Consider the following 12,901-nt stretch of genomic DNA (forward strand, 5'->3'; position numbering starts at 1 on the left):
GTTAACATAAATAATTGTTTCCATCATCAATTTCTAACAATCAGGACATTTTTGTGGTTCTGGGAAAAGTACTTAGAGTCAGTTTTAGTTTAACTCCCAACAGAGGATGGTGCTGCATACACTGAGGCCAGGGTTGTGAATAAGAGCGCATTCTCATGTGGTGTACTTCTTCTTAAGATTACATGCTGAAATTTAGTCATTTTGCAAGGTATTGAACCAGCATTTCTAGGGCTAGAGGGTGTCATATGGTTCTACAGGGAATCTAGCAGGCAGAAGCTGTCTATATGCAACCCAACTGACACGTTGCTCAGACTGAGAAATCAAGCCAGAGGCCTAATTGCTTGCTCAACTGCCTTTGGTGGTTTGTTTCTATACCAGTTTTTGATCTTCTCTTGTCTGGAATAGTAAAGTCTGTGTACCTTTTGGTTCAAGTCTTTCAAGAGCATTGGTAGATCTGTCTGGAATGTACAGGAATACTCCGCATTAACATACGCAATGGGACCGGAGCATGTATGTAAAGTGAAAATGTACTTAAAGTGAAGCTCCACTTTTTTTCACTTATCGATGCATGTACTGCACTGCAATCGTCACATACGGGCATAACTGATGTAAATAACGCATTCATAACTAAAATAAACATAAAATAAAATAAGCTTCATATCTAAGGTGATAGATTTACGACTTTTCTTTGTATCTGCCATTATGTACTGTACGTAATACTGTACAGTACTGTACTACAGTACCTGTACTGTATTGAAGGCAAGGGAAATGCATGCCCCACACACCAATGCATGCCCCCCCACACACACACAAGCCAGCAGTGGCAAAAGCCAGAACTAATGATAGGCAGAGAGAGAAAAGTATTCAATTAAAGCAGGAAAGGAAGATGGGACAATGGAGAGGTATAAAATGGAACAATGGAGAGGTATAAAATGAAATCAGGGGGATCTACAGTACTGTAAAGAGCACAAGGTTCCCCCCCCACACACACACACACACTGCTGCCTCCGACCTAGGACGGGGCAGACAGAGCTCCGATCGCAGTACAGTACAGTACTGTACTGTAGTTAAGAATTTAAACAATTTAAAGAATATTTACTGAAAACGAGGATGAAGCAGATCAGACGAGAAAGGACAGTCGCTCAGAGTCGCTCTAAATGCTACGGGAGATGACGCTTCCCAACGCACGTGGAACGTGGAACGCAAGTTCAGGCGTTCTGTCAGTGTCCATTATTGCAAAGCGCGTGTATGTTAAGTGGGGTATGGTGGAGTCGGAGAATGTCTGTTATAGCGAGTGTCTGTTAAACGATTGTCTGTTGTTTGGGGTATTCCTGTATACTGTTTAATCTGTCTAGTTAAATGCAGGGAGGATAGGCTGGCATTACTCCAACATATCTGTCATTAGTTTTACCAGAGCTTTTTGAGTTTTGCTAGGTGGGAGGAAATGTTCAGGCTGGTGCCATCTGTATCCATTGTGAATTCATTCTTTAGAAATGGCTAACTCATTTGAATTGCTCTCAGTGGTGACCACGCATATAGTTTGATTCACCTGGAATTCCTTGGTCTTCCACTGTCTCTCTGCATTGCTTTGCTGGAAGGAGAGAAGGGGGAATGAGCCAGAAATGTATTTTAATTAGATAGCTAGGGAAATTCTTTGCCACAGGGAAATCTACAGGTGGCATAAGGCTCAGGTGACCCCTCAATGTTCACAGTGCTTCCTGCATAAATCCTTCATGTCTCACATTTTGTAAGACAGAGGTTAATGTGTTTTGGAATTGCAGAACAAAAGAACATGCCCCCCAAAATATTAACCAGATCACTGAGTTGGAGATGATGCCCGCATAACAAAGTGCAATCATGAATTAAAATTCTCCTGGGTCAGCTTCTGCTTTTTACATATTGATTTTGGTTTCTTGCCACCACAGAAGTACTTGCAAAAATTCTAAAGAAGACTCAATAAGAAATTGGATATGAAGCAGCCAATCGGGGATAGGCAACTTCTTCAGTTACCCACCTCACAAGGTTGTTGTAAGGATCACATGGGTACGAGTCCCCTGAAGAAAGGACATGATAAAAATGTAACATAATCAGAACCATATTATGAGCAAGGCTGTGCTTTCTCGGATCTCTAGGAACATAGGAAGGTACCTCATACAGAGTCATTCCATTCGTCTATCGAGCCAAATATTGTCTCCACTGACTGGCAGAGGCATGTCACGATTCCAGACAGGAGTCTCTCCCTGCCCTACCTGGAGATGCTGAGGATTGAAGCTGGGACCTTCTGGCATACAAAACAGATGCTCTACCACTGAGCTATGGCCCTTCCCCAAAACGGAATTAAAAATGATTTTGTAATTTTAAAAACTAAAATTCTGTCCCCCCACGCCCCAGCAACAAAAGTTGAATTCTCCCTCTTATATCCATTAGATATGTTGAACGGTTTCATATATTGTTTTTATTTTGCATCATTTATGTTGGTTTTGCTAATCATGGGGATTAGCAGGACATTGAAGATTTGCCCCCAAACCACCAGAAATCCTTTTCTAGCCATCTTTTTAGCTTCTGAGATCTCTGTAAGCCAACATAGTGTTAAGGGTTATCTACATAAAAAGCTTAGAAACGTGGGTTGCTTGTTGGTTTGTCTTAAAAGTCAAAATTCTCAGAAAGCAACATTATGTATCCGTTAAGGCATTCTGTGTTCCTTCTGAGTTATAAAATTGTGGCATGCACACAGTCTTATGATGAGCTGGAGTCTTTCCCATGCAATCAGCACCCCACTGGGAGGGGGTTGGCTGGTAAAAACCCATACAGTTGATCCCAACCTGAGAGTCACATTATTCATAATGCACTCCTGCAGCGCAGATGTGGAAACAACGTCCATGCTGTGGCTTCCACAAGGCATATTAATTCATTGTGAGTTGGTTTCTTTCTTTTTTGGGGGGGGCATTTATATATCATTCTTAAGGTAGCATACATAGGTTGTCCCCAGGAGCAGAAGAAACAGTGGGATGGTGGCACTCACCTGGCCTCCTGACAGGAGAGTCACTCCTGCTTATGGGGAAGGAGAGAGAGGGAGAGGGGTGAGGTGGCAGGAAGGTCAGCACACTGCAAAGCACCGGCAGAACCAATTTTTGTCTGTTCTTTTCACAAATGTATGCATGAGTTTTTGTAAATATTACATAGCTGGAGAACTTTGTTGAAAAAGTCAGAGAAGTGTGAATTTCAAAGCATGGCAGTGTTTTGGTTCACACATTGTTTTGAAAAATGCAAATCTGGTAGGTTTACCTTAAATTGCAATCAGAATCTAATTTGACCTCCATCCCTTGGTCTGAGTAGGATTTAGGGGCAGTGATCCTGTAATCGGTCCCCAGGATCTTTTTTTTCCTACTCCACACTACATGATTGTCTTAGATGTGGCGCCATAATTTGGTCTTGGATTTGTTTGTCCATGGTCCCAATGGCACAGGTAGTGGAGGCAGGGAGGGAGATTAGAACAGGCACTGGTGACCACTTGGAAGCCTTCCCTGGGCGAAATGAGGCCTTCCCAACCACCTTATAATTGATTGACAGCTCGAGGAAAATGAGTGAGGGATGCTTCCCTTGGGCCCATGTGGGGTCTTGCCTCTAGACACAAGCCAGAGGGGGTGGGATAGGGGGTGAGATGCAATGGAAGACATGCATCGGTTAAGCTTACAGTGGTGTTACCTAAAGGAAGAAAGGCAGAATGCTTTCTCCAGTGATTTCCTCAGATTAGTTATGCTGGCAGGGACAGAGTTTTAGGCAATGAGTCAGCCCATTGCAGAACCTTGATTACAATATCAATAAAGCTGTAACCCTTTAATCCCATTTGTTGCCCCTGTCTCCATTCTGGGGTGCTTGTGCAAATACGGGGAAATAGATTTTCTTGTACTATTTTCTTATTTCGTTATGGTTTGCTCTTTCAGTTACTTATCAAATTACATCAGGGGTGGGGAACCTCGGATCCAGGGGCCAATTGCAGACCTCAAGGCATCTCTGTCGGGCTTTCAGGACACTCCCTAGGCCATGCTCCAGCCCAAATCACACCCCTCACACGCCTTCCTCAGAGGGCTTTTTCCTAGTAGCTGGAACAATATCCTTGAACTAGGATAATGCCTCTTGCTGTCTGGTCGAGAATGAACAGGTATGCATGTTGGTCTGTGCAGGAGTCCTTTGTGCAGCTATAATGCATCACATATATTGATCTGCCCATTTTGGTCTCTGGCCCCGCCCATCACTTGCATGTCGCCCCCAAAGGAATGTGGCCCTCAGACTGGAAAAGCTTTCCCACTCCTGTACTGCATCCTCAACTCTGTCTAGGCACTCCTGTTGTAAGGCAGAGCTCAGTCTTTTTCTCAGCTTCCTTGTCTTCTGTCACACAGGGAACCATAAAAATAAACCGATGATGCACCAATATTCTAAATGTGGCCTTTTTATTTTGGTAACTCCTTCAGTTCTTGTGCGTGTAAGAATTCAAATGTTACTTTGCTTCAGTGGTGCAAACATTGTTCTTATTATATATATTTCACAAGTCACTCCTTTTGTGGTATACCCGGTAGGCACATTGCTTTTGCTAGAAACGAATCCCGCCAGGTGAAAAATCAGAAAGCTTGTAAGCTTTGAGGGGTTAGTTTGTCTCGGCTCCTGCTGAGTGACAGCTCATAAACAGCATCGCAACACCAATTTTGGCCAAAAAAGTTTTTTTTTTTTACATATCCTGAGATGTCAAATAAAATAAAGAAGGACTAAAAAGTTAAAGTTCAGAGTCTCTGGCCATATCTGCACTTTACATTTGAAGCAGTAGTACAGCATTTTAATAGTTATGGTTTCCTCCAAAGAATCCTGGGAACAGTAGTTTGCAAAGGGTGCTGAGAGTTATTAGGAGACCCCTATTCCCCTCTGAGACCTCCCAGAGATCCCTGGGAATAGTGACTGATTGTTTACCACTTTGGAAATTGTAGTTTGGAAAAGGGGTCTCCTAACAACTCTCAGCACCCTTAACAAACTATAGTTTCCAGGATTATTTGGGGAACCCATGAATGCTTAAAGACGTATGATATTGCTTTAAATGTAAGTTGCAGATATGGCCTACCTCAAGACATCCAGCAACAAAATAAAACAACAAAAGCATCATTAACAACATGGGGGGGGACCTTAAGCATATCAACCTTAATGACTTGGATCCAAAGTTAAGTGAACTTAAGGAAGCTCCTAGATGAAAAGTCTTGAGCGAGCAGACTTTTGGGGGCTCTTCCAGATGAGCCTTTTGTTGTGCACTGGTGCTGCATTATTCACTGCATTTTTCAGGAGTTCCTATTCTTAAATTGCTCCTGTTCTTGAAACAGCATGCCATATGGAGGCTGCCATTGTTGGTTATGTCACAGATTTAAAGGACAATTTTCCAAAAAGGATCAAGGGGGGGAGCTGTGTTCCCATTTGTCCCACACTGTCTACAGGGCTGTCCCAACCCTCCAGAGATGCTTCGGGGGGGGGGGTAGAATGCTGCTGGGGGAGGAGCAGACTCCCAAACCGGTCACCTCACTATGGGTTGCTAAGCTTCCTCCTCTCCTCCCCTTTAGACCTTCTCCTGTGGGGAGAAAGGAGGTGGCCTGCCAAGGTGAGGGATACAGGAACAGTGGGGAATGGCCGGGACAGCGCCTCAGCAACCATCCTTCTCTCCTTCCACTTTCCTCCTCCTTGCCTTGTGCCACTGAGGCTGTCAGTGAGGTGGGGGAGGCAGCAACAACAGAGCAGGATGGTTGATGAGGACTGTCCTGTCCTATCCCAGACTGTCCTGACTACTCCTCTGTGGCTTGCCTAGACCACCTCACTCTCCCACCTTGCTTGCTCACTCCCCTCATGCTTGCCTCATTTGCCCCCTACCCCCATGGAATGTTGCTGTCATACTGTATGACCACATGATGGTGTACAAAAACATTATTTGGGCTCCTACTGGGAGAAAGGGCAGGATATATATCGAATGAATGAATGAATGAATGAATAGATATCTGGTGTGATGTCGGAGGGCCCCCCACTGAGACAGCCATTGTGCCGGCTCAAGACTTCATGGCTTCCATGACAACCATCAGTCAGGGCACACTCTCTATGTAATGTTTACCCCAAGTGATACGAGGGATGTATCAAAGATGGTGGTGAGGAATGCAATGCACTCCCGTGCCATGGTTGGATCATTACCTGCCAGGGTTTGGACTGGGAGTGGCAATTCCCACCTGTAAGGGGGGGTGGGACTATTCAGAGGACCCGTCCTTGGAGACTGATGGAACCTGATGAGTTCCTGAATGCTCTAGGGGATCTTCCAGTGGAGAAATCTGATGATCCTGTTGAAACCTTGGTCTTGCTATGGAATGGTGAGTTGATACAATCTCTGGTGTTGTGGACCCAAGTGGTTCCTTAGCATTCTGGGGAGCTTCAGGCTATGAAGCAAGCTGGACAAAGAATGGAGTGCAAGTGGTGCAAGTCTCACTCCAAAGCCTTTTCCTCCTTCCTCCTCCTCTTTCTCCTACTTTGTCATAGTCTTCTTTTAATGTAGCAAAACTACTGCAAGTTTTATAGTGCCAGTGTATGGCCTGTAATCAGGCAGCTGTAATATTGAAGAGAATGCACTAGTGAACTCTGAATGCAGCTGAGGTTTGGTGTTAAATTACAAAACACCAGCCAGTCAACACATTTTATTGGCATGACTTTCAAGGTTAGAGACAGCTGAACCGGCAAGCCTGCATACTGATACTTCCCTCTTTGCTGCCAAATTTAGTTTCTAGAAATTTCAAAATTAGGATACAGCTACTTATCCCTGAAGCACAAGGGTCGATAACCTTTATCTTGGCTTATCGAATAACCTTCCAAAGAGCGTTATCATTTTATTATTCCCATAATTATAGCAAAGAACTTCAGTAACCTTTCATTTGAATGGTTCCCTCTGAATTTTCACATGCCCTGCATTTGATTCCACTCCAGCAAGGACAAAGACACAGCACCTTAGTGGTAAAGCATTCAGCCACAATGACACATTATGCTTTGGCAAAACCATTTTTGTATTTTTTAAAAATTAAAAACCATGCAGAAGGAGTGGGGTATGTTGCTGACAATCAGACTGTGCCCCTTTCTCTGATTAGATCATGAATTGTGCCATCACAGTTTTGTAATGGGATGCTCAAGATCATCTTATGAATAGAACATATGAAGCATCATCATTTCTTCTGGGTATAGAGAAGAAACTAGATGTGACATTTAACACATAGTTTGATCTTATTGTAACTGGGTTTCTCTCTCTCTCTCTCTTTGGGTGGTATTCAGTGCTAATACTCAAGGTGAATACATTGAAATTAACAAACATGACTACCTTAGGTTCATTAATTTTAATGGGTCTCCTCTGAGTAGAACATAGTTGAATACAGCCCTTTCTTTCACAAATAGGTACTGTCCCCACACCCATAAATATGACTTCTGATTCAAAGCTGGAGAAAGGTTTACTGAAATATAACAACATTAGGAGAACCTGCAGAGCCAACCATCAGAATTATCCACATTCAACTGTGCGGGCAGGTGAGGTTTTAACTAGATCTGGTAGGGCATTATCCCTCCAGTCCCCTGGGCATGTAATCTAGCCATAGGCTGTCACTTCGTAGTCAAGGACTGGGAAGAAATTCCTCCTTCCTTGCTGGCCAAGCCTTAGGTATGCCCAACCAGCTCACTGGGCCCCAGCTATACTGGCATTCACCCCAATGCACAAGTCAAGTCTCAAGGTCCCCCCCCCCAGACATGAAGATCCCTGAAGGGTGCCTCCTACCCCAAGCATGCCTCAGTATACCTCCTATTCACTACCTAGCTCCTCACCTGCCCAAACTCAATGCCACAAGAGGTGATCAGCTGCAGCTCAACCACCTCTACCCACAAGAAAAATATCAGCCAAAACCCTCCAGGAAAATGTCACAACCTTGAACTGACAAGTGAACCCTATTATCCCTGAACAGTTGGGGAACATCATAATGAATTCACACATGGTTGTGAGTCACACAACCTGTGTAGCAAGTCCAAACCTGGCTACTGCACAAAATCATTCTCTTCCAGGTGAATAAGCAACATATGGGGCTTAGAGCCCTAAAGAACCCTAAGCAAAGTAGGAACAAGCTGCCCCACTATCAACGTTCCCCTTTTGGCTTCCCATTGAACAGCAGCCCAGGCCGAGAACCTCAACTGTGTGCCCACCACACATTACCTGCAGCTCAGCCTTCAGCAATAACTCCTGTCTCCAGAAAGAGACACCATTGAAATCTTGCAGGTATCTGAGTTGCATGCGCAGATCCTCACACATACCTGCACACACCCTAATGAATGAAACCTAGAATGAACACCCCTCATAGCATCACACAGACATTGCAAGAAGGCCTGGCCAAGTGAGATCACCTTAGAAGCAAAGAATAAATAACCCATCAGTTTCTGTAACTGTAGCAGGGTACATTTTTAGCCTGCACTGCCTTAGTGAACCTGGCACAGAGCACCACTAATTTGACCCTGGGCAGCCTGGAGCATTGGGCGACCATGTCTAACTGGATGCCCCAAAATATGAAACAAGTGGATGGGCCCTCAGACTTCTCCTGGGCCAAGGGGACCCCAAGCTCTTCAGGAAGGCTCAAGAAAGCTTCTACCAGCTGTCTATACTGTAAAGTGCGTGCAATACCAATGAACAAAAAAAATCATCCAAATAGTGGGCAGAGAGGGCCAAGCCAGACCTGGCCCGCAATGCCCACTTGAGGAAGCAGCTAAAGGCCTTGAAGGCTGAAGAGGAAATAGAACAGCCTATGGGCATAGCCCTGTCAACATAAAACTTGCCCTGAAACCTAAAGCCCAAGAGATCCACATCCTGAGCGTGCAAAAGAAAGAAGCAAAAAGCGGACTTAATATTGCACATCGCCAACAGTACACCATGCCCATCCAACCACACTACCTGCACTGCCTCATCAAATGTGTACTGCATAGAGGCATGCTCCTGTGGGATACCATCATTCACCGCCCAACCCCTAGGGATGGAGAAATTGTGATTGAGGCAATACTCACCTGACTGCTTCATAGGAACAATGCCCAAAGGTAAATCCCAAAGCATGGGCAGGGGAGGGAGGGAGGGTCAGGGACTAGATATCCTACCAGCCACTAGGGGCCATTTCCTGAATCGAAGCCTGATTAGGAGAGGAACAGGGATTCAGGGACCCAAATAGGGAATCCTAAAACCTTCAGTAAACCCTTCCCACAGATAAAGAGCAGCCCATTGATTTGGATAAGACCCCAGTAAAGAGGCCAATGGGGCCAGCTTAATAGGGCTACTGGCCTCTCAATGGATCTCCACCTGCTCTGGCTGTGATGGATTGCTTTGCCCACCTTTTTCTTGGCAGCCTCCTTGTCTTTTGACTCCTCACCCCCTTTAGCCCCCACCTTCAGACCCCACCCCTATAAACCATCTGCTGAGAGGGTGAGCCTGCCAGCTGGGAACCTGGGACCATCCTCTGGCCCAGCTGAGTGCCAGAGGAATACTTGGTGTAGAAAGAGGTACCCCATGTGTTGTGGTAGACTCACCTGGAAGGGCAACAGGGGAAGCCAACACTGCTGAGGTCAAGGACTGCTGGAGTAACATGCAGAATGCCAGTCTGGTCCAGAACACCAAAGACAAGCTCAGTAGCCTGCTGTGGAAAGCCACCTGGAGCACTAGAAGGGGATGGGACTGGGGCTGCTATAGGGATCAATGCATGTGCCACTTGAACAGCAGGAACCACCCCTGGCTTGCTGACCACAGCCTTTTCTGGTGCAGAAACCCTGGCAACTGGATCACTCTTTGGGAACCAGCTTAGCTGAAATGTTGGCAGGTGTCTGCGTGCTAGGACCTGCATCTGGGTCAATTGGGGCTTGGTGCTCCTAGTTGTGGCTTCCAGCCTAGCGACCTCAATCCTTGCAACCAAGGCCCTAATTGTACTGGTGTCTTCATCCTCTTCTGAGGTTGTGGGGTGGGGAGGCAGACACTTAGGTGCCTGCCTAAGAACCTTAACACACACACCCCGCTTTTGTTTAGCCTTCTTAGGAGGCATGGCCCAAAAGAGGCCCAAGCAACCCAAACAACAGGGCTGGATGAAGCAAACCCTATACGTGGGCGCAAAAGACCATCCCACAAGCCTTGCAAACTCACAAGCAGGATAGTATGCCTGCCAAAACAGCCACCACCCACAGAACACATGTGGCTGAAAAGAGAGAGGACACCCAGCCCAAACCACCCATCAGGCAGTTGGGCAAGAGGGGAAAAAAACACTCAGAAAGGCATGAGCACAGAATGGGGGAGAGGAACAGCCAAGGCCCCAGGTAACTATCCATCTGACTTGGGAGAGGAACACAACCCGGGCACAGGAGAATATGGGGGGGTACCCAAACAATGGCACTACACAATTGATCTACTTAGGACCCAGTACGGCATTGGGGAGGGGATTAGGAACAAAGAAGAAGGCAAGCTTGCCTCAGGAAGATGTATGCTTGTGGCCGCTAGGCTGGAGGCCACAATTAGGCCACCACAGGAGCCGTTACATAATTGCCCCAGCAATACTCAGGTCCTTTGGAGGCTGCAACCAAGAGGTCTTCTGTATCTTTAAAAGTTGTGCAGGGGGAAGGGAGAATTTCACCTTTTGGTTTTCCCCATTACAGTGTTGCAAGAAAACCTGCACTTGGCTGCATTTTCTCTTCTCTTAAAGATACAGAATCATTCTCAGGCCCTGAGCCTGGCAACCCTATCCCAGAGAGACTTCTGCCTGCCACTCTTCTCACAAAATACAAATCTGGTGGCCTAGTTCTTAACCTTTGATTAGAAAGGGAATTCTGAAGGAGTCTCCCTGTTCTGCCCTATTCTGAAGAAGTATCCATAGTGATAGAGTGGTGATGGTATCATACCTCAATGCAGGGTTGTGTAGCAATGACCCACAAGGAGGCAGAGAAGTATAGATGTATGGTTTTATGTCAGGCGGTGCTTGTTGGGGAGGCGAAAGGAGTCCTTCTTCAGCCCCGCCCATCCCATCCTCCGCTTGGTGGATTGTCCTGCCGTGAGGCCCTCTCTGTGCGCCAGGCGGGTTGCGCTTGCCACAAAAGAGAGAGAGGGAGACCATTGGGGCAGTTGGCACCACTCCCCCCACTCACCCACCTGTCACCACTGAGGTGAGGAGGCACTGAAGTGGCCATGAAGGGAAAACCAGAGTTCAGGAACATAGGGGTGATTTGCCCAGAGGTCCGGAGAGCATCCCTGAAAGCCTGAGTCTTTGGGTGAAAGCCGAAAGAGTGAAAGCCACTACAGAGGGGACCGAGCAGTGCCCAAAGCTGCCGCTGTGAGAGATCCGTGTCTCACCACCAGCAATGCTACTGGAGAGACCTCGGCATTGACTGGCAGGAGAAGCACAACAACATTCTCTCCCCTCCACAGAAAAATGCGAAGAGGGGGAGTTGGAGCAGAGCAGGCTTATAAACCCCACTCCTCCCCACACCTGACTGGCCACGTTCCTCCCCCCTCCCTTTGTGAGGAGCTACCCAAATCCTCTCTACCAGGGAGGGGTGGAGGCCAAAGCATCCCCACAAAGAGCAGGAATATCAGTGTGGCAGGAGCTGGACTGGAACCATGGGGGAGGACGCTAACTCTTTGTCCTGCTGCATTCCCCATCAGAATCCTCTCTCTCCACCCTTGCTTTGCAGTCCCACAATGGCAGAGGCAAAGGGTTAAAACTCCTGTCACCCCATGCCATGGTCCTCACCCAGTTTGCCATTGGAAGAGCTATAGCTCGCTGGTGGAGCATCTGCTTTGCATGCAGAAGGTCCCAGGATCAATCCCCGATATCTCCAGGTAGGGATGGGAAATACTCCTGCCTGAAACCCTGGAGAGACACTACAAGTCTGTCTGGACAAGACTGAGCTAAATTGACAGATGGCATTAGGCAGCTTCCTATGTCCCTATGCCCCCCCCACACACATATTGGTGAAAGAATAAACAACTATGCAAAGGTAAACTATGTGACAAGCATCACCTCTGTTTGGGCCCTCGGAATGTTGATCCCATGCTGCAAACCTTTCCATGCATGCTCTCACAGTTTATATAAGGTTAGTGTCAAAAATATCAGCTCAGAGCTCTAGGTTTGTGGTTCAGGGCTATTGAAATCAAATACACAGTATAAAACTTTGTTTGCAATCAACTAATATTCGGACCAGTGCCTTACATTGCAACATTCAAAACTAAAATGAGGGGTGTGGTACTTCACCTGCTCGGACTACATAGCATTTCCTCACTCTAGTTGGCCTGACAGAAAGTGACACAGGAAAGCCAGAAGACATATCAGCCACATGGATCTACATGAAATCAATAAATGAATGAATGCTCTTCAAAGGGAGAAAGATCTGCCCATTATGTCACATTGGTCCACAAAGCATTGCCCACCTCACCAAATAAACGGCCACCTCCACTGGAGGGCTCAATCTGCACATTGTTGCTGTGAACACGGTTTGAGTTTTATACGGAAACATTTGTACAAAAATGAAATGAAATGAAATTGATCTTTTTGTCAAAAAAGATTAATCGGAGATGCATTAATAAAAAACATCATTAAATGGTTTTGAGTTGCTTGCAGTATATTGTTTCATTTCCTTTTAATGTCCCAACAGAGTATTTGCATATGAGATGCCAATACAATCATTCATTTTGAAAATTTGCATCATTGGAGGGAAAGCATCACTTTTTCTCAGCAGGGGCAGATCACATCAAGCTATCTGCATCAGTAACCTTTTTGGGCTTCAAGGTTTATCAGAAAAAAGGCTTAACTAATTACATGCTAAAGATTGGAACTTCTAGCTACAG

Source organism: Rhineura floridana, chromosome 7 (assembly GCF_030035675.1).
Source record: "Rhineura floridana isolate rRhiFlo1 chromosome 7, rRhiFlo1.hap2, whole genome shotgun sequence".
Classification (NCBI taxonomy): Eukaryota; Metazoa; Chordata; class Lepidosauria; order Squamata; family Rhineuridae; genus Rhineura; species Rhineura floridana.